Here is a 20728-nt window from a genome sequence, read left to right as displayed (position 1 = left end):
GGCTCATTTTCATGCAGAGATGCCCTGGGGACCAGGAGAGGAATGCTTGACTAGAGCACCCCAGAGGTGCCCAGAGAGCTGGGAAATGGGTTGCACTGATGACCTTATAAAGACTGGGAACCCGAATAAACACAAACCCCGAGATTCCAAATACACTTTGCAGGTCGCAAGTGCCCCTAACAGTTCTTGACTTTTTCTTGAGTTTTTTTGATCTTATATCACACATTAAGCAATTGATTCTATGAATGCACAATAGAAGGAATCCCCCTAACTTGTTCATTTCCTATTTCAGGTTTCTCTGGGTACACTGTCCTGCTCCTCACTTCCCTTGTGCATTTGTATTCCTGCTACTCCTTGGGAAATACCTCCCCCTGACTTTTAGAGGAAGGTAGCAGAGGCTTCGAAACTCCCCCTGATGGCTGCAAAGTCAAGGTGAGGAGGCACCAGTACTTTGCAGGCATGAGTAGGTATTTTCAGAGCTACCATGTCCAGCCTACGAGTGAGCAACATCCCATCCACAGAGGAAGGAGCCGAATGACTGCTATGCCTGTGCATTTAGTGAATTGATGCCAATTCCAGGCCTCGGAGGATCGTATTCTTAGCTGCTTCATTCGGGTTGCTCTAATATTGACACGGCCTTGGAAATGTGGAAAGTGAGCCTCTTCAAAGACTGCAAAGAAAAAGGGGGTTTAGAAGAACATTTACATGATGCTATCCCTTGGGTTCCAGCTGCCGGACTGAATTAGCATCAAACCCTTGCCCTGGCATAGGGCTGTGAGAGTTGATTTTCCTGGCCCCACACAATGACCACAGTCAATATGGATGCGGCCTGGTTTTCATCTGGAAGAAATTTACATTTGATCCCACTCCTCTGCTTGACTGCATCAGCGAGGCCCACATATTTGTACAAATGCCTCCACTGTTCTTCTCCCTGATGACTTGACCGTAAAAATTCCCTCCCTCAACATTTCTTCCTACCCATACAAACCTCAATTTTTGAACTCAAACTTGTATCCATAAGGAGTTCGGAGGAAAAGGCTGAGTGATGAAACTTTGTATCAAAAGTAAACAACTGGTAGGTAGATGGGGTGGCCCTACTTTGTTTATTGTTGTTTTAGTACAAAATCAGTCATCGTAGTCAGGCATTTCGAGGGTATAAAGGTTAAATGAGGCCAGTAAGATAATTAAACAGGTAAAGCGGTGTTGTTGAATATTAATTGAAGATGTGTTAACATTTGTTTATGCTGTGGAATGTTTGTTTAAGGATGCAAAGGTATGTTGCATTTTTTTATGTTGCATTTGTTTAACTCTGTGAAGCTGTGTTACTTTACCTCCCTAAAACACCTGATTGGTCTAATAAAGAGCTGAATGGCCATTAGGTAGGCAGGAGAAAGGATAGGCAGGGCTAGCAGGCAGAGAGAATAAATAGGAGGAGAGATCAGAGAAAAGAAGGGGCCAGCCACACAGCAGTCATGAAATAAGGAAAGAAAAGATAAACAGAAATAGAGAAAGGTAAAATGCCAGAGGCAAAAGGTAGATGGGATGATTTAAGTTAAGAAAAGCTGACAAGAAATAAGCCAAGGTAAGACCAGGCATTAGTAAGAAAGAATAAGACTCCGTGTGTGATTTATTTGGGAGCTGGGTGGCGGGTGGCAAGCCCCCAAAGAGTAAAAAACAGCCAACTACAAAGGTACCTTCAGCCAAGCTTGTTGAGCTGTGTTAGATTCCCCCAGGACCCACAAAGTAGGAGAATATATACACACATTTATTGACTCAGCTTATTCAATATAGTCAAAATAGTAACAAAAGACGTCTCACATCTGAGAGGCTGAGAAACCAATAACAGTGGCCCAGTCTTTTGTATCAAGCTTTCTTTTTAGACTATGTTTGGATTGACAGTCTGCAAATAATGATCCAGAGACTTATTATTAATTATGAAAGTATGGCCTTTACCTTAGGCTTGTCTCAATTAGCTCTAATAACTTAAATTAACCCATATTTTTAAAACAATCTTGCACCTCACATCTCCTTCCTGTGTCTAACTGGTGATCTGCCTCTCTGTCTCTGGAAGTCCTGCCTAACCTCTTCCTGCATAGCTATTGGCCAGTCAGGTCTTTATTAAACCAATCAGAAGGAGCCTTGGCAAAGGCACATCTGCACAGTGTAAATGAACATTCCACAACAGTCCTGGATGCCGGGTACCTCAGCAATCCCAGTGTGGCCATGGAAACCTGGGAGTTTTCTAGAGAGTCACTGGTCCTCTCAGTCGATGACGGAAACACTGGTTCTAAGAGCAGTGAAGGGAACCAGCAACAACGGGGTAAATTAACTTGGTGGCGAGAGGGTAGGTCAGATAAGCAAAAGGCAGATAAACTGCTTCTTTCTTGTCCTAATTTGGGCCACTGCCTGACCGTGCTGCTCACATTAAGGGTAGGTAGATCTTGCCACACCAATTAAGGCAATCAAGACAATTCCTCAACTGAGAGCTCCTGCTCTGGGGATTCTAAACTCTGACAAACTGACATCTAAAACCAGTCACCACAGGGCCATACTACTTACTGCTGAGCTGTTGGCTGCTAGCAGATTTGGGGAAAGAGGGAGGCATAGTATCCTGGCATGTGCCCACTGGTGAGCCCACTTGCCTCTCATGGATATTTCCACACCCATTGTGACACAGGTGGCCCTGTTTCTTCCATGTGGGACACAAAACAAAATGTCATGAATCTGGGAAAGAAATTAAGGAAGAAGAGAGGCTGGAAGGGGAAAGGGATAGAAGGAAGTGATAGAGGGCTGTGTGTGTGTGTGTGTGTGTGTGTGTGTGTGTGTGTGGCAATGTTAGTAATTAGCTTTTAAAATCAGTAATTTTTAATGAAAACAAGTTACCAAAAATCTGAAGCAGAATTTTGAGACTCATTAAGACAAGTTTAATGAGGAAAAAAAAGTTGTCAAATGCTCACACTCAGAGTCGCCATGGGAACTTCAGAATGGACGTACAAGAAATGCACCATTAATATTACATATCATGGTCTGCCCCTTCCTGCTGCCTGGGCCTCGGGGATTCAATTCTACTTTCCTGTTGGCCTCTTCCTCCCACTGCCAGTGTTGATTAGAAGCTTAGTGCTCTGTGCGTTGAAGGGGAACTCCTTTAGGGGAGTGCTGGCATATGAATAGCAAATATAAGGGTGTGTTGATGTCTTCCTATGAACCGCTACTGTTCTGAACGTTTCATTCACGTGTCTATTGAGGGCATCCTATATGTCCATCATATCTGAATTGTATCGACTCGTGTATCCAATGCTTCTTCTCTTCTGAGTCAAGAATTGTTTTAACTGGTCTTCATGTATTCAGAAAGAACTTAGTAAGTGCCTCCTCTGTGTGTTCGATGCTATTTGTTCCATTATTAATTTATTTATCTTTCAATACTGAGAGTTTCCTGTCATAAGCAGATTCAGGAGCTGGAGATACAATGAGAGCCAATCAGAGACTCTGTCTTTATGGAAATTGCTCTCCATTGGAGATTGCCAGGAAATACATAAATTAAAACAAAAATAGCCTATAGCTATCAAATGTGATTAAGTTCTACAAAGAAAAAGTAGGTGAAGCAAACAAACGTCAGAAGGTGCAGGCTGCTAGTAGTTTTGTTTGTTGAGACGCAGTCAGAATGGCCCGGAACTCACTAAGTAGCACCAGCTGGTCTCAAACTCAGTCTTCCTGACTCAGCCTCTCAAAGTGCTGGGATCATAGTCACGTGCTTCTTGCCTGGCTAACACTGCTGTATTTAGGCATCGTCGGTGAAGTGGCAATTGAGCAGAGACCTGAAGGAAGTCAACGAGCAAGCCAGAGCAAAATTAGGTACAAGAAACAGTTTGCACACACATGCTGAAATGTGGGCACACTGGGTGTTCATGAGAAAGAGCAATTGAGGAAGGAGGTCATGTGACCAAGAGGCCAAGTGGGGCATGAGAGCAGGCACAGCTAAGAAAGAGGTGTGGTGGAGCCTGGAAGACTCTAGAAGGACACAGGCTTTTGTTCTGAGCTGAATGAGAAAGACACACTAGAGAATTGTGACCATAGGAATTAAACATTCTTAAAAGCATCCTCTAGTGATGGATATAATAATTATCTTGGTTCAATAATTTTATAAAACATCTATAAATATACATGTATATGAGTATGCATCTATCATGAGATTGTTTCAACCTCATAAATAAGTGCAATTATTCTTTGTCAATAAAAATCTTAACTATTCTCTTCTTGGTCTGTTGCAAATGGACTATAGAAGAGCAGGTGAACACCAGGGGACCAGTTAAACGGCCATTGCAGTACGACAGGCACGAAGAGCTGGTGGTGACTCTTGCCTTTAATCACATCAGAGCCGAGAAGAGGTGATCAGTATCCAGTTACACTCGGCAGATCCAAATTGTTGATGGAAGTCAAGATGGCCTCAAGGATATTGCCTGAACAGCTAGAAGAACAGAGTTGACACTGACTGAGATGAGAAAATGGCCTGAGGAGCCATTCAGGGAAAGAGGTGAAATGAGAGTTCATTCCAGCACATTCTGACACGTCTGCATAAAGAACCTGAGGTACACATAGGTCGGTGTGTAGTTCATACGTGAGTCCAGGCTATACCGAGGTGGGTATGACGTTTAATGTCTCGGGACCGACAAAGGAACCAAGTTTAGAGTGTGGTGGAAGACAGGCCAGGGCTGAACTCTGAGCTGTGTTATTGTTTAGAGAATGAAGAGACATCATGAGCAGAGCTGAAGATGGAAGGAAACCACTATAAACTTGTTCTGGAAGCCAAGTACTGTGGTCTCACTGTGTCCCCCCAGATGTTCCTGTGTTAAAAACTTAACCCCTAACCAATGTATTTGAAGGTGGGACTCTTGGGAGTAATCAGTATTCGTTGAACTCATGAGAGGGATGTCCCACGGTGGCATTGCTGGGTCTATTAATAGATGTGGGACCCTAAAAAGTGGCTGACTGTATCAACATGGCGTGTCCTCCTCCATGTTATAATACAAGTTTCTCCCCATGTGTTAGGCAGGCTTTGCTGCCGTGCTCCCAGGCTTCTCGGTAGCCAGAACTACAGCCTAAATAAATCTGTTCTTTAGAAATGTGCAGGCTGCTGAACTGTGCTATTCATAACTGCAGCAGAGATTGAGGAGGCCATCAAGAAAAGAAGTGCTCAAGGAAGGGGGAAAATCAACCATGCCAAATGTCACAGATAGGCCATTTCCAAGCTGTCAGGAGCCTTAGCAACATTCAAACAAGTGCTGAGAGGAAATATGGGTTATGTCATGTTGGGAAAGACACAATTTCTGTTCTTAATTCTGAGGGCTTTCTGACAGGTGGAAGGACAGGCGTGGGAAGGGCTGAATGCCGCCGGATCTAGATAATCTTGACTTTCCTCTTCCATTTTTTCCCTGGTAGGTTTATCTTTCCCAAACAAAGGTGCAAGAGCTGGACTTCCGGCTGACACCTAAACTGACCTTAGCGTCCCCAAGCAGAGCAGGCAGGCAGGCTGCCAGAATCAAAACTGCCTTTATTCTGGACTTCCCGGGACTCAGGACAAGATGGGACCACCCAGCACACTGGTGGTCACTTACCATCCAGTCTCGAAAGACAGACACTAGCTGGACAGAATCCTTGGCCTGGGGCCCTCAATCTAGAGCTATTGTCCTAGGGTCAGCAAGTTCTCCCTGTGGTAGACCACTCTGGGCATCTGAGCAGTTCTTTTTTAAAGATCCCCCATCATTATGGTGAAGACACGTATGCTAGTTAAGTCCGCTGTCAACTTTATATTAAGAATCAACTGAAACCCACACTGCTGGGCATTCCTGTGGGGGAATTTTCTAGATCAGATTTTTAGACTCAGAAAGATCTACTCTAAGTCTGGGCCATGCCTTCTGGTGGCAGCTCACAAGAAAGGACACAGAAGAAAGGAACTTAGCATTTTGCTTGCTTGCTGCACTCTTGCTGGCAAGCTTGACTCTCCTGCTGCTGCTGTGGAAACTCCCATTCCTTAAGGATTCCAGCATAAATGGGAGACCATCACCATCCCTCCAGGAATCCTGCAGGACTCCAGCACCTGATAAAGATTGCTCAGACATACAGTTCATGGACTGAGCGACAACCTTATTCTCCACCCTTCTCTCATGAAACCACCATTGTTGGACTACCCAGACCCACATCCTGCAAGTCATTCTAATAAACCCCATTTCATATGTCTATCCATCCCATCTGTTCTGTTCCTTTAGATAACCCTAATGTGACACACGCGTCACTGTGATTTCGTAGAACACTAAGAGTGAACACTCATGTGAATTTTGGACCTTAGATGATAGGAGGTGTGAGTGAGCCACTGGGATGGGGATGCCGAGGGTGGGGATGCCGACGGTGGGCTGCTGAGGGTGAGGATGCTGAGGGTGGGGATGCTGAGGGTGGGATGCTAAGGGTGTGGATGCTGAGGGTGTGGATACTGAGGGTGGGGATGCTGAGAGTGGGATGCTAAGGGTGTGGATGCTGAGGTTGAAGTGATAAATTGCAGGGTTGGAGAAACAGAAGGTGTAGAGAAAACCTCAGTGCCTTCTGCTCGATTTTGTTAAGAATCCAAAACTACTCTAAAAATTATAGACCTAAAAAACCTTTCTTACCCCCAGCAAAGAAGCTATCTGCAGTTGATAGTTGCTGGGAGAGGAAGAGCCAGCTTTCTTTAAGAATGCAGTTTCTGGTAAGTCAACCATACTCCAGTGGAAGACCACACGTCCAAGAATATTTGGGCAGCACAAATTGGATGTGATGGTTTTAAAAAAAAAAATAAAAATAAAGAGAAAAAAAAGTTGGCTTTTCAGGGAAGAGGGAATGGATATGAAGGAATTGGGGGAGGGTGAATATGAACAAAACCTATTTTAAGATAGCCTCAAAATTAGTTTTGCAAACAAAAACAGGCTAAACAAAAACAGACAGAATCTTTTGGGATGTACACAAATGCTCTTACTACGGTTTAACTTCAGCTATCTGGCTCGATGCTCATCCTACACACTCACTAGGTAAGTATCTTGCCATCTTTTCCTTCATCTCTTTTCAGAAAAGAAAAATGGTTTTCAAAGTAATTTTGACATAATTTCAATTATTGGGTAAGTATTAATGACACACTTTCGTTTATACAATGCCGAGTACACAGACCACCTCCAGGAATCAAAGTTAGTGCAAAAACCCGGATTTGGGGCTAGGAATAGAGTTCAATTGGTAGAGTACTTTCAAGGCATGAAGAAAATCCTGGGCTTGATCCACAGGACAGCGTAGACCAGGCCCTGGCCTGTAATTCTAGTCCTTTGGGGGTAAAGGCAGGAAGTTCAGAAGTTCAAGGCCATCCTCAGCTACACAGTGAGTTCCAGGCTACAGGTGGCACTGTCTCAAAACAACAAAAAACCAAGGTTTTATTTGAGGCAGTTCATGGTTCTACCAAACTTTCTCTTCTCTGTTCTCATCTACAAACCCAAAGTACAGCTAACATTCTCGGGAGGCTCTCAACTCAAGTTGAGCACCCCAAACCAGAGCTCAGCCAACCCCAGCATATGGAAGAGCCTGTTAGTCTGTAGCTAAGGCAATTTCGGCTGCAAGTCCAGCCCTTCTGCTGATGGAGAAAGAAGCCGTGATGAAGGCTGGGAAAAACAGTCCTCGGTCCCAAGTCCTTTCCTCCTTCCTTCCATCCTTCAGTTCTTCCCTCTCTCTACCTCCCTTTGTCTATCCTCCTTTCTTTCCCTCCCTCCCTTTCTTCCTCTCTTCCTTCCCTCTCTCCCTCCTTTCCCCCTTTTCCTTCTTTCTTCTTTCCCTTCCTCCCTCCCTTCCCCTTTTCCTTCTTCCTTCTCTCCTTCCTTTCTCTCTTTATTCAAAGATCTGTCTAAACTCACTTCCACAGTTCTGATGACTAACTCTTTGTTTCAGAGTATATCCTTGAGCCCTCCTCGGCCATTGGCCTTACCTTGTCTTGTATTGTGGGACCCACACCCCAGCTAAGAACTCAGGTACGAGCCCCTCTGCCATCCAGCCCACAGACTCAGGCTGAGCCCATTCACTCTTATGCTGGGCTTGTCCCGACATTCTTTCCCACACTCACACACACTGCTCCCTGGAGAGGGAAGCCCGTGGAGTGACCTTCGACACGCCGTGCTGCAAGTAAGAGCACTTTCAAACCATGAAGAGCCTGGCTCTGTACAGCAGCTCTAGCATTAAAAAATAGTTTAATTAAAAATGCAATCTGTTGGGAGGAGACGGAAACTTTTTTTTTCTTATTCTCAATAAAAAAAATACAAAAAAAATGCAATCTGTTTTAAGAGAGTATGAAATTAAAAACATTTTAGGGGAATGTGATCAATGTTCCCTTGGATTTCGAAAGTATTAAAATGCTTTCTAAGAAAGAAAGAAAAATGGCCTCGGGGCATACCACCCGCAGTGAGCATAATCTGGTCTGCTCCTGGAAGCTAATCAGGGTCAGGTTGATTAGGATGTGGGTGGAGAAAGGAAAGTGGGTCTGAGAATTGAGGAGATACAGCTATGTTTTCATTCGCTTTCCACCACATGCTTGCCCGCTCACTGACCCCCTTGTCACCTCTCTGTGTCCAGATCACTGGATAGCCTGTGTTTGGTGGGACAAAGAGAAAATGATGTTGATTCTCCCACCACACCCTCTACCCTCAACCAGTCAGTCAGCCCTCCTTGCACCAGCCTGTGATATCATTTTAGACAATACTTGTGGAGCTCTGGTCACTCTTCCACTTTATAAAGGCTAATAGAACCCAAAGCAAAGTGTTGCTCTGTCACGTAGCATAAGGTCTCTTTCCTCTCCTACCTGTCAGTCAACTCCGGTCAGATGCACTGTCTTTTTTTTCTTCCCCTTGCCCACTGTCTCAGCTAAGTATCCCATCAGGCCCTGGCCTTGTTCTGGAGAGTGTGGTTTTCTCCGGTTTTCACACACACACACACACACACACACACACACACACAACACGCATGCACTCTTTCTCAGTATGTGCTGGGATACACATACTGGCAATTTCTTTCGGAACCCTATTTTAGATTCCTTAGGGACACCTCTTCTCCATTATTACTCTCTGTACATCACTTCCAATTCGCAGCTCTTACAAACTTGTATGTATTTCTGCATGAGGACGTATCCTCAACAGAGGCAGTACAATTTTAGGTGACTTCTTAGGATGCTACCTAACTCTATCTAGGGATGCAGCTGACCTCTTGGCTGTGCTCCCTCTGTGGGACTCCTTAGCTGTAATTCCTTCCAAACTGGGGGATTACAGGATGCTCCCACCACTGTCTTCCTACCTCCCCAGGCCACCAATGAGAGCTTTGGCAGTCCTTTGCCTTCAGGAAATTTTGTGTGTATGGGGGGGGGTGGATTTCACACCCCTAGGAGAATCTCTCCTGGGGCTTTGTAATTTGTAGAGCGCAGTCAACCAACCTCTAGCAAGTACGGGAGATGACTAGCTTTCCTCTTTAGAAGACAGTGTTCCTTTGTAGAGGTCCTTCTTCACCTGTCCCAGTAGACATAGGTGGAGTTCAGAGGCAGGGAACTGAGAAAGGCCATGATGCTTAGTGGTTCTACACGTTTGAAAGAAATCTTTCTTTTCTTCTAAAAGTCACAAACCTCTTGTGCCTGGTTGGTTTCTCCCCAAAACTGGACAGCCCTCTTCTGCCTAGTTTCCAGGTCTCTGAATTCCCGGTGCCTGTGGTCAGCCCATCTCACTAGAATACAGAAGACACTTTCTCTCCTTTTTCCCTAAACAAAATGACACAGGTGGCCAGTTTCTCCTGCTTGACTCTGTGGGCTCTGCAGACTGATGGACACGCTGCAGCTACACAGATGAACAAAACCTACTCCGGAGCCTCAAAGAGTCAGAGCTCCTGGAAGAACTCAACATGGCTGAGTTTACCAGAAGACAGTGGAATGATATGGTTCAAAACCAAGTCTGCAGCCCCCGTGTTGGGCTTGGAACTATCACTTAGCCATTTACTCAGTGTCTGACTCTGGGAAAATTAAATCTCTGCACCTTCCTCTCTTCATCTGGTAGGGAGGGAGTCCTATTGTCTGGGTTTTGTGATGACCAGGAGTTCAAGCATAAGGGCTGAGGTTGGAGCCCTATGCACAGCCCAAAGTCCTTGCCGTTTGTAGGCTGAAGCTAATCTGAACTTCTCTTCTCTCTCTCTCTCTCTCTCTCTCTCTCTCTCTCTCTCTCTCTCTCTCTCTCTCTCTCTCTCTCCCACACACACCTCCCTACTGCAGGCTTGTGGTCTTCTCTGTCTGGCTCATGTATATAGCCCTGTAACACCCAACTTCATACAAAAGATGACCATAGGGCTCTCTTTAAAGATCTGCCCCTTTCACTTTGTTATCGGCTTATTTGCCACAGAAGTTAATGTTTCCAAGTGCTTTGAACTCTGCGATTGTGCTTCATCCATCTGGTATGGTAGAAATTTAATTCTTCAGTTGGTAGGTTCAGAATGACTGGGTCATTGGAGTGGAAGCTCAGTCAAAGGATCCCCTTTCTCCTGGCTAAGTGTGATAGAAAACTGTCCCTTTTCTCTTTTGAGTGCCCCCACTTGCCTCTCGGCTTTCTGTCCTAACTGAGGCAACACAAGATTTTCGCCAGCCATGGCTGTTCAACCCTGGAGGAGCTCCCCGCTGTCTCAGCTAGGTTTCTATTGCTGCGATAGAAGCACCATGACCAAAAGCAACTTGTAAAGCAAAGCTTACGCTTCAGCTAACAGTTCCACAGCAGTCTGGAAGAAACTCGGGCAGGAACCTGGAGGCGGGAGCTGATGCAGAGGCCATGGAGGGGGTGCTGGCTTGCCCCTTGAGGTATTCTCAGCTTGCCTTCTTGCAGCACCCAGGACTACCAGCCCAAGGGTGGCACTGCCCACGATGAGCTGAGCTTCCACAGCGGTTGTGAATCAAGAAAAATGCCCTGGAACCGTGGCTCTCAACCTGTGGGCTGGGACTGCCCCTTGGGGATCACATAGAAGAATCCTGGATATCAGATGTTGACATTACAATTCGTAAGAGTAACAACGTTACAATTATGAAGTAGCAATGAAATAATTGTACAGGTGGGGTCACCGCAACATGAGGGAATGTATTAAAGGGTTGCAGCATTAGGAAGGCTGAGAACCACTGCCCTGCAGACTTTTCTATAGGCCAATCCTATGGAGGCATTCTCTCAGCTAAGATTCCTCCTTTCAGGTGACCCTAGCTTGTGTCAAGTTGACATAAAAACTATCCAGCACACCTGCCTCCAAAACTAGAAGCCTAAAAAACAGACTCTTCGTAGTGAATTGCCCAGTCTCAGATAGTCTGTTGCTGTAACCGAAAACAGATTCAAATAATCGCCTTCCCCTTTACTGTCTCCCGCGGGCACATCTTAAATGTTTGTCTCACCTCTTAAACCATCTTTTCTAAAGCGTAGAGATCACATCTGAGCACGCCCGAGTTTCCTCCTGAGTTCGTCCATGAAGCCCAGAGCGTTACCCTCATACCACTACCTTCCTTCTCCTGAGACACACACACGTGTGAAGCAAACTCCCCATATTTAAAGTTCTGGATGCGCTCCAACTATACAGGGACTCTCCAGTATTTATTTAACCTCTCTGGCATTTCCCTAAGTAATAACTGTGAAGGTGTAGTACCATCATCAACCTCCCTGGCAAAGTTTAGGTGACGTTTTAGATGAAAAACTGGGAACCCCTCGAAAGGAAGTGACTGAGCTCCCTTGTGGAGCTGGCTGCAGAAGGCCGGGTACTTTCTGCCACCCACCTCAAGAGTTGAACAGAGAGGCATACACATTTATTACTAGGGAAAGCAGCTTGGCAAGGGTTGATTAAAGACGTTGACAAGAAAAAAAAAAAAAACAGGTGTTCCCACTGTTTGCTCTCACTACTCTGGCACGGGGGGAAAGGGGAGGGCGCACTGGGGAGGGGGTAGGAGATGGAAAGGGTAGCTTTCTGCTCACTTCAAGCCAGGGGCAGAAGGCTTCCGAGACCACTCAGAGAGTTTTACATGTGTTTGTGCATGCACGTGTGTGTGTGTGTGTGTGTGTGTGTGTGTGTGTGTGGTGGGGGAGGGGGGAATTGGCATCTCTGTCCATTTACGAAGCTTCAGGAAAGAGTATGATTAGCACCAGGGAAAATTCACGTGGCCTAGGGCACCCCTGGAGCCCACAAAGTACTGTGCACAAGGAAGACTCAGACCGTCACCAACTGGCATGGTGACAACCAGGTATGTCCCTTTCTTCCTCTCACCCTTTTCCAGTTCTGGAAGATCCAGACTGGGGTAGGGGCACCGTGAATGCAGGGATGAAGCCAGCTATGGCTGCCTACCACACCACTGGCTCCATAGCTTGGCTAGGGTCCAATGTGTTAGGACAGAAGGGGTTTAAATTGTATGATGAATATGAGTTTGGGGCCGAACTGGACATTTTTATTATGTGATAAATGAGGCTATTTGTTAATTTTGTAGGACCTGCCAAGAGGCAGCATTGGACTTAGCACAGAAGAAAAAAAAAATAATTGCTTTTTGCTTGTACTGTATTGGGTCCAACTCGTTTAACGGAGCAGAAACTCAGTAATGAGGAAGTAGAGCCTGTAACCTCCATAGATGGGCTGTAGATCCCTGGTGTTGTTGCTTTGAGACAGTCTCATTATGCAGCCCAAGCTACTCTTGAATTTATGAACCTTCTGCCTCAAGCTTCCAAGTAAACTGGAATGACGTGGAAGTGCCACCAGGTCTAGCTAAACACTTAATAACCTAGTATCCCTTAACACGCTCTAACCCAGTTCTCTATGAACCCCTATACCTCTTTCTCCTGACTCTGAACTTTCCATACAGCCTACAAGAGCCTAGAACTCAGGGTTTTCCTGCCTCAGCCTCTGAAATATTGGAAACATAGGCACTCATGGACTTGGAAAGGCTGGACAAGTGGGGGATGGGGAGGGAAGAGAGGAAGAAGTAGGAAGAAAGAGACCCGGTGAGGCAGGAGGTCCGAGAAGCTAGAAGGGCTCTGTAGACCCATGAAAGACGCCGGGTGCATAGCCAGCCCTCCTTTGCTCTTTCCAGCTACCGTTCCCCAGAAGAAGTCTGTTGGAGCAGAAAGCAGGCCAGAGCATCATAGGCCTGGCTCTCTAGTAGAGTCATCCAAAATGAAAAGAAGGAAACTGTGAACATAATGCTGTCCACGTGAATCCTAGAGAAACGCGGGTAGTACTAAAACGGATCAGTCATGACCACCAGGAAACTCAGCTACGGCAAACATATCACAGGCTTCGGTGATGTGAAGGTCACAAGAAATGACAAATCTATATTTCTTGCTCTTGTGGGTCTACACCAGGATGGCTGAGTGATTAAGGCCCCGGACTTTAAAAAGAAAATGTGTCTTAGCTATAATAGTGGAAAGCATATTAGAAAGTAGGAGCACTGAGTCTTCTGAACCAAATAATCAGGGTGAATTTATTCATGGCGCAACACATAATTTTAACCTTTTATTATGCAACGCTGACAATTCAATTTAAATAGCAAGAGTCTGTTTGTTTGGCACAGTTAATTTTAATGATATTTACTGTTTCCCGGATCTCCTTAAATGCAGAGCATCTTGCAAGTTATTTCAAACCACTTTGGAATCCTTCCTGGCCCGGAAGAGTCTAGAAGCCCCCAGCAGAGAGGCCTTTAGAGAACTGGCAGATAGGGTGCTGAGGTGGTGGTGGTGGTGGTGGCGGGAAGGAAATTTTCATATCAACAGATGCATACACGATGGAAGCACCTGCTGCCGCCCCCGGGGTCCCATCACCAACCCCTCCCAGCTGTAATCATGAAAAGCCAGCACCAGGTATGTTCTTAAGGCAAAAATAACGTGCCTTATCTCCCCAGCGTTGGAAGGTGATATGGCAAGAAGGGTCTTCATTATCCCGACATTGCATCCCCACCTCGGGCGAGCTGAGAGCACCCTGAGAAATGATGCTGAGTGCTCCCTGATAAGAGGGTTGAGCAAATCAATACGCATTCCAGCAAGCAAATGCACGCTGCCGGAGTGAAGGAGAGACGGGAGCGGATCCTAGGCAGTTCCACAGAACCCGGAGGCCCAAATAGATACAGGGGTTTTCACAACATGCACGAAACAGGCTCAGAGGAGTTCCTAAGATGTGGACCGTCAGCAAAGCTAGATTGTGGGTAAATCTTAACATCTGATTTCAGGGTTCAGGTCCAGCTTTATTTTTGGTATGGAGTTTTCTGAAACCCGGGGCACATCTTTCTTTCGTCGGTATTTTAAATTTTAATTTTTAAGTTTTAAAATCTTGCATGAAAAATAGAAAATATTGATTGCTCTCGAATTTCCACCCTGAGAGTACCAAGACGCCGGCTTTTCACAACTCCAAAGTCACTGGGTTGGTGTCCGGGCAGTCTTCTCTGCAGTGGCTTTGTCCAGCCTGGCCTGCAGCTCTTTCTTTCTCTTGTACTCCAAACCCTCTGAAGTAGGACAGGGCCTGTGAGGTCGGTATAGCAAGCCTTTCTCTTCACCCACATGTCCTCCTTTGGAAGAGATCATGCCTTCCTCTCTTTTGCCTGGGACCCCACGTCAGATCAGGAACCCACTTTAGACCCATGCATCAGCATGGGACAGAGAGAGCCAGCGCTAGGGAGTGTGCACCAATGGAGGCAAGAGCCATTTCTTCCATTACAATGGCACATAGATCTGACGTTTGTGAAAATCTAGTATTGCAGTCCTAATATGAAGGAAAATAAGGGGACTTACTGGGGAGTAGTTAGGGGAAGACCACCCAAATTCTGGTGAATTGGGCTTTCTGGGAAAGGACAGACTGGAGGTGTAGATCACCTCCTACACACACACACACACACACACACACACACACACACACACACGCACGCACGCACGCACGCACTCTCTACTCCCTGCAAGACTCTGGGGGTCAGTCACATTCGTACTTCCCTGTTTGGTTCCTCTCTTGCTCTCCTTCCTTCATTCCAGCCTTCATGTTTGGTTTTCCAGTCTAGTCAAAGGCTGGATAATGCAAGCCCATGGGGAAATAGGAAATAATACGAAAAGAGTGCATTGGAACTCTCCTTCCGTGCTGTAACGTCATAAAAGTCCCTTTCTGAAGAGCCAGCCACAGTTTTGTTTCCTGGATATCTTTCCAGAAAAGTGATGGCTCGACCTTATCAATAGTGTCTGTGTTATGAGGAGATATGAGCCTTTGCTGCATGCATGCACACATTAATAAATCCTGCACGATGGCACAGCCCGCAGTGAGGCTGCTATACTTCCAGCACTGTGTTAAGTAATTTATACACTCAGGTATAGTTACTACCCCCATTCTCTAGCTGGGGAGAGTGAGGTCCTAAGCAATGAGGAGGCTCTTCCTCCATTGCCAAGCTTCTCCCGGTAGAGACAGAACTCATACCCCAGCAGAATTCATACCCTGGTTTGGGATTCATCTTCCCCACCAACAGGCTCTACCACCTCCCCAGCTGCGGTGGAGGGTTCTTCAGCAAGCTCACTGTCAGGTCCAGGAACCCAGGACTCACTGTCCCAGAAAGCATGCTTGCCTATCAAAAGCTGATAGATGCTAGGCAAATCGTGCCCGGCCTGCCCTTGGCACCCTTTGTCTGGAAATAACAATTTGCAGAGTTTAATTAACAGCACTCTTGCAGGAAGGCCAAGAACAATGGGAGCTCCGTGGGTACACGCCTTGGGGTTGAAAATCAGAATTGAAGACCTTTGTTGCCATCTTTCAAGCTACGATGATTAGCAGCAGGCGGGGCCGTGCTAGCTCAGTCTGGGCAGGAGAGGGGTATAGATTAATTACACAGATGGATCGGCTTTGCTCCGAGAAAGCCAGTGATGGTTTGATAGAGTGACTTGTGCAGCCGTAAAACTGGGAGATAGATGGTTTGCTCTGAGCCAAATGGGAGCCCTGAAGAAATTGACCTTGTGTCCAGAAGTGGAAATGAACAGAATGGATTTCACCAGGTGGAGGGAGACGCCTCCTGATGCTCTCAAATCGTGATTCCTTGCCAAAGGCACTGGACTCAACTGTCAAACCAAGGAAAAGTTTGCTTGACAGACTGCCCCTGGAGCTGTGGGAGAAGCGCTGGTTTTGGATACACAGAAGATTAGAACTGGGAGTTGATACCTTGGAAAAAAAAAAGACCTTTGTGTACACAAGTCTTAAAGGAGAAGTCTGTGTGGGTGTCAGTTTAGTTTACAGTCAAGATATATCTTTAAAGCCGATTTATCTCGTGGCCTTATCCAGAAGCAAGCTGTGAGCCAGTCACTCTGCCCCATGGGAGATATGAGTATGCCCACTAGGGATGCAGACAGGCTACTGTTCTCGGGGCCAGAATTTCTCACTGGCATTACTGTAGGCAGAGTTTTCCTGTCCTAACAGCCACTCTCAAATAACCACTCAGAGTCTTAATATTAATTATAAATGCTCAGCCAATAGCTCAGGCTTATTACTACCTAACTCTCATGCTTTAAATTAACCCATATTTCTTATCTACTCTCTGCCACGAAGCTCATGGTTTGTTATCTCATTTTCTACACATCCCTCTTCCTCTGAGTCTCCTGGCATCTCCCTTGACTCTGCCCTTCTTCATCCCAGCATTCTTAGTTTGGTTGTCCCACCTATATTTCCTACCTGGGTACCGGCAAGTCAGCTTTTTATTAAACCAATTCGAGTGACAAATCTTTACAGTATACGAAAGGATTATTCCACAGCTATTAGGCTATTAGCTAGATTGCTGGGCACAAGCTATGCTTTTTACATAGCTTTTTTCATGAAGGGCACTGAAGTTGGGAATCAACTAAGAGATGCAGTCCTGTAAGTGTGGGGACCTGGGTGAAGGCCACAGGTCCTCTTCTATTGCCAAATGACAGGAACTTGTTGAGCCAGAATCTCTGAGACTCATTTAAATTGTTTTTTAGGAGGGGCATAATCCCCCCAGACATGATGTCAAAATGCAGAGACTGGATAATGTTTGTAAGCCACAAACATCTTGAGATATTGGCAAAGTCATTGGTACAATGTTGGGCTGTTTTTTTCCTCCTACTTGCTTTGTCTGAGTATTTTATTTTATGCTGCAATATGAATTTCAGGCTGTTTCTTTCCAGTTCTATAGAGAACTTAATGGGTTTTGACGGAATCTGTAGAATCTGCACATTGTATTTGGAAGTATGCTCATTTTAACAACGGTAGCTCTGACAATCCATGAACATGGGACGTCTTTCTAGTTTTGATTCTTCAAAACCTTTCTTCAGCATATTATAGTTTTATCAATAGAAATTTTTCAACTCTTTAGATATGCTTGTTCCTAGGTGTTTTATTTTAGGGAGGAGAATTGTTATACATGGGACTTTTCAAAGTTCTCCATAATTTCATGGTCAGAATATTCTGGAAGCTCCTGATTTTGTAGGTTGGTGCTGCATCTCGCGGCTGACTTTACACAGCATCATAGAAGTTTGCTTTCGAAGTGGTTGTAAGGTCACACCATCTGCAAACACGGACACTTTAACTTCTTACCTTGGTATTTGTATCTCTTTTGCTGGTTTCTCTTGCCTGATTTCTCTGATTGAATCTTAACTACATAATCACTTTTAAGTGTACAGTACCACGACCCTGAGTGTATTAATTGCATTGGGCAGACCTCACTGCTAGCCACACACAGAACCTTTCATAATTCCCAAATGAGGCTTTGTAAACACCCAACAGTAACTCCACCTTCTTCTGTTAACCACTGTCAAACCATCTGTAACAATTTCCCTGTGAAAACACCTTATATTCGTGGGATCATAGACTATTCGCTTTTATACGCCATTACATGTAATATGTTTTCAAGATTTATCCATGATATAGGACATATTGCAATCCCCTTTTAAGGCAGCATAATATTCCATTGCACACACAGAAATAGAGAGAGGTGTGTATACATGTGTATACTCAGAAGCTCACAGCAATTTTTTGTTTAGCTACTCAGCTATTGCTGGACATTTTACCTTGCCTCCATCTCTTGGCTACCATGAACAACGTTAAGAACACAGTATCGGAATCTGCTTGCCCCTCTCTCTAATCCTTCTGGGTAACTAGGAGTGGAATTTCTGGATCATATGTTCATTGCTAGATTCTATATTTAACTCTTTGGGGAACTGCCAAACTGTTTTCCAAGCAGCTGCATGATTTTATGTTCCTTCCAGCGATGAGCAACTTCTCCACACTCTCTGGACCAGTTGTTATTTTCCTTTTGTGAGAATAGCCATGTTAGCGGGTGTGAGATAGCAGTCCCATTTGTTTGGAAGGATATCAGATACAGCTCCATGTGCTGAGGTACCAAAGAGCAGAGGAGGTGGGATGCTTACAGTTGGACCCCAGGCACATTAAGAAGTAGACCTGGCTAGATGGTGGTTTGCAAGACCTTTCTACAAAATAAAGTGCTTCTCTGGAGAGGACCAGGGCCCTGCAGCTGGGAACGCAGACACTGAGAATTTTAACTACATATTTAATTACCCATCCATTTGTTCTTTCAATCAATGAGTCCATATTTATCGAGCACCTACTTATGAAACTAAGAAATAGGGAAGGACTTTATTAAATACTGCACCAATATCATTCCTTAGCTTCCTCCAAAAGGACCCTCAGATATGCTCTCGTCTAATACCTGCCCTATTTGAGAATGTTTTCTAAACTTAGAGAGGTAGGAATAGGCCTCAGGCTTCCAAATCAGCAATCAGCAATCAGAAAGGATATAGTCCCAGCCAGGAGACAAAGTCCGTCTAAGTCATGGACGGGTGAGCTTAAAACAAGGGCGAGCATTTGCAAGGAGGATCTCTTTTCTTACAGCTCATTCCACAGTCCTGTAACGTAATCAGCTGGCAAGACTCGAATGCCAGGGGGAAAGTGTCAAGTAGACCCTTTTAGATAACCCCAGAGCAATCGCTTGGTCCTTCCACTGTGGAAGCCTCCCACAGACTCGTACGTAGCTCACAGGCTGCGGGGCGAAAGGGAGATGCCACCAACTTGGAGTTTGAGAGCTGTGTGCGAGTGTGTTTGATTTCATGTCTTGGAATAATCTCTTTATACACTGTGAAGATGAGTCACTCGGATAGGTTTAATAAGCAGAATGGCCGCCGGGCAGTGGTGGCGCACGCCTTTAATCCTGGCACTCGGGAGGCAGAGGCTGGAGGATCTCTGTGAGTTCGAGGCCAGCCTGGTCTACAAGAGCCAGTTCCAGGACAGGTTTGATAGCTACAGAGAAACCCTGTCTCGAAAGACAAATAAACAGACAAAAAGTGAATGACCAATAGCTAGGCACTAGGCAATAGAGGACAGTGGGAAGAGGAAGGGAGGAGGAGATGCGGAGCAAACAGATGGGCAGTACTGAGATAAGGTAATAAAGCCAAGAGGAAGAAAGTAAATTAATGGAAATGGGTTAGTTTAAATGGTAAGAGCTGGTGGGACAAGCCTAAGCTATAGGCTGAGCTTTCATAATTAATAAAATCTCTCCATATCATTTTTGTGAGTTGTTGGTGGCCCAAAGGGGAAAAAAAATCCATCTACAATTTCATTCTGGGAAAATTCCAAAGGAGAGAATTTGGAGGATTTATGAATAGCATAATGTCTGTGCAATTGGATTTCATCGAGAAACACGGGCTCATTTTCTGGCTCACGCTGGGATCTTTCAATTATATTAAGGGGCAAAGAGAAAGAAATGAAAACAGTGGCGAGGGTGCAATTTAGAGATAGAATTTCCACACGTGTTTAATTTTTTTTTTTTTTTTTTTTTTTCTTTGCCTCTGGTTAGTGCTCAGACCTGGGGTAAACTGAACTGACAGGCAGTTCCCTTCCCTAGTGTCACATTCTCTTCTAATGTCTAATGTCTGGGAACATTCCAGAGCCACACGAAAGAAGACAGACCCCACCCACTGTCACCCAGGAGAGAGTTGCAGCTTCCTAGACCTGGGTGGGGCTCTGCAAGAATTCTCTCTCTCTCTCTCTCTCTCTCTCTCTCTCTCTCTCTCTCTCTCTCTGTTTGAGCCATCCCAGCATCTCAGATGACAGCTGGGACATAAGATTAAGTACAATTGCACCCAATGAACTCTCTATAACTTGGATGCAGGCAATCTCTACTCCCATCCCATCTGTAGTCTTGATGCTTTGTCTCATTTCCTACTTTACTGTCATTTTATGTACCTAGAAATACTTGGCAGAAGTAATTAATGTCTTCAATACTTGCAAGGACTTCTGCATAAAGATCATTATAGTCAAGATTGTTTTTTCAAGACCTTGACAGTGTGCCAGGACCTTGAAGGGAAACAGAGGGCTGGCGATCAGTCACCAGCATCCATCCTGGGTAAGCGCACCACACAGCTGTGTCAGAGGATCCTGCATCCTGGCTCAGGGCCCTGTTTGGAAGCTTTCCTTGCTTAGCTAACTGGACCTGTCCCTCCAATGGTCTCTACCTGGCTTCCAGATGCAGCCTCAACCAGCATCTTCATGTCAACCTGGCCTCATTGGCTGAATCCAGTCTCAGGCTGATCCCACGGCGGGGGCTAAGCAAGAAGACCCTGAATGCCTTCTTTTGCACAGTGGCAGAACCTACTTATTTCAGAACTATTTTCAATGCATGGACATTTTGAAAGAATAAGCA

At 45.3% G+C, this 20728-nt stretch overlaps 1 long non-coding RNA gene across 1 annotated transcript in view; it reads left to right on the top strand.

Annotated features, from left to right (window-relative positions):
• The window catches only part of LOC126504409 (uncharacterized), a 46514-nt gene extending 40764 nt beyond the window's left edge, over positions 1-5750 (top strand). Inside the window, exons 2-3 of the long non-coding RNA XR_007592586.1 lie at positions 293-1075; positions 4280-5750. This is a non-coding gene — a long non-coding RNA (uncharacterized lncRNA). The remainder of the gene's footprint in view (positions 1-292; positions 1076-4279) is intronic.
• The last annotated feature ends 14978 nt before the right edge of the window (positions 5751-20728 follow it).

The sequence above is a fragment of the Alexandromys fortis genome, unplaced genomic scaffold (genome assembly GCF_014885135.2).
Source record: "Alexandromys fortis isolate MF-2015 unplaced genomic scaffold, M_Fortis_MF-2015_v1.1 scaffold_55, whole genome shotgun sequence".
Lineage (NCBI taxonomy): Eukaryota > Metazoa > Chordata > Mammalia > Rodentia > Cricetidae > Alexandromys > Alexandromys fortis.
Note: the sequence above shows the minus strand (reverse complement) of the source record. Positions and strands in the feature narration are given on the sequence as shown.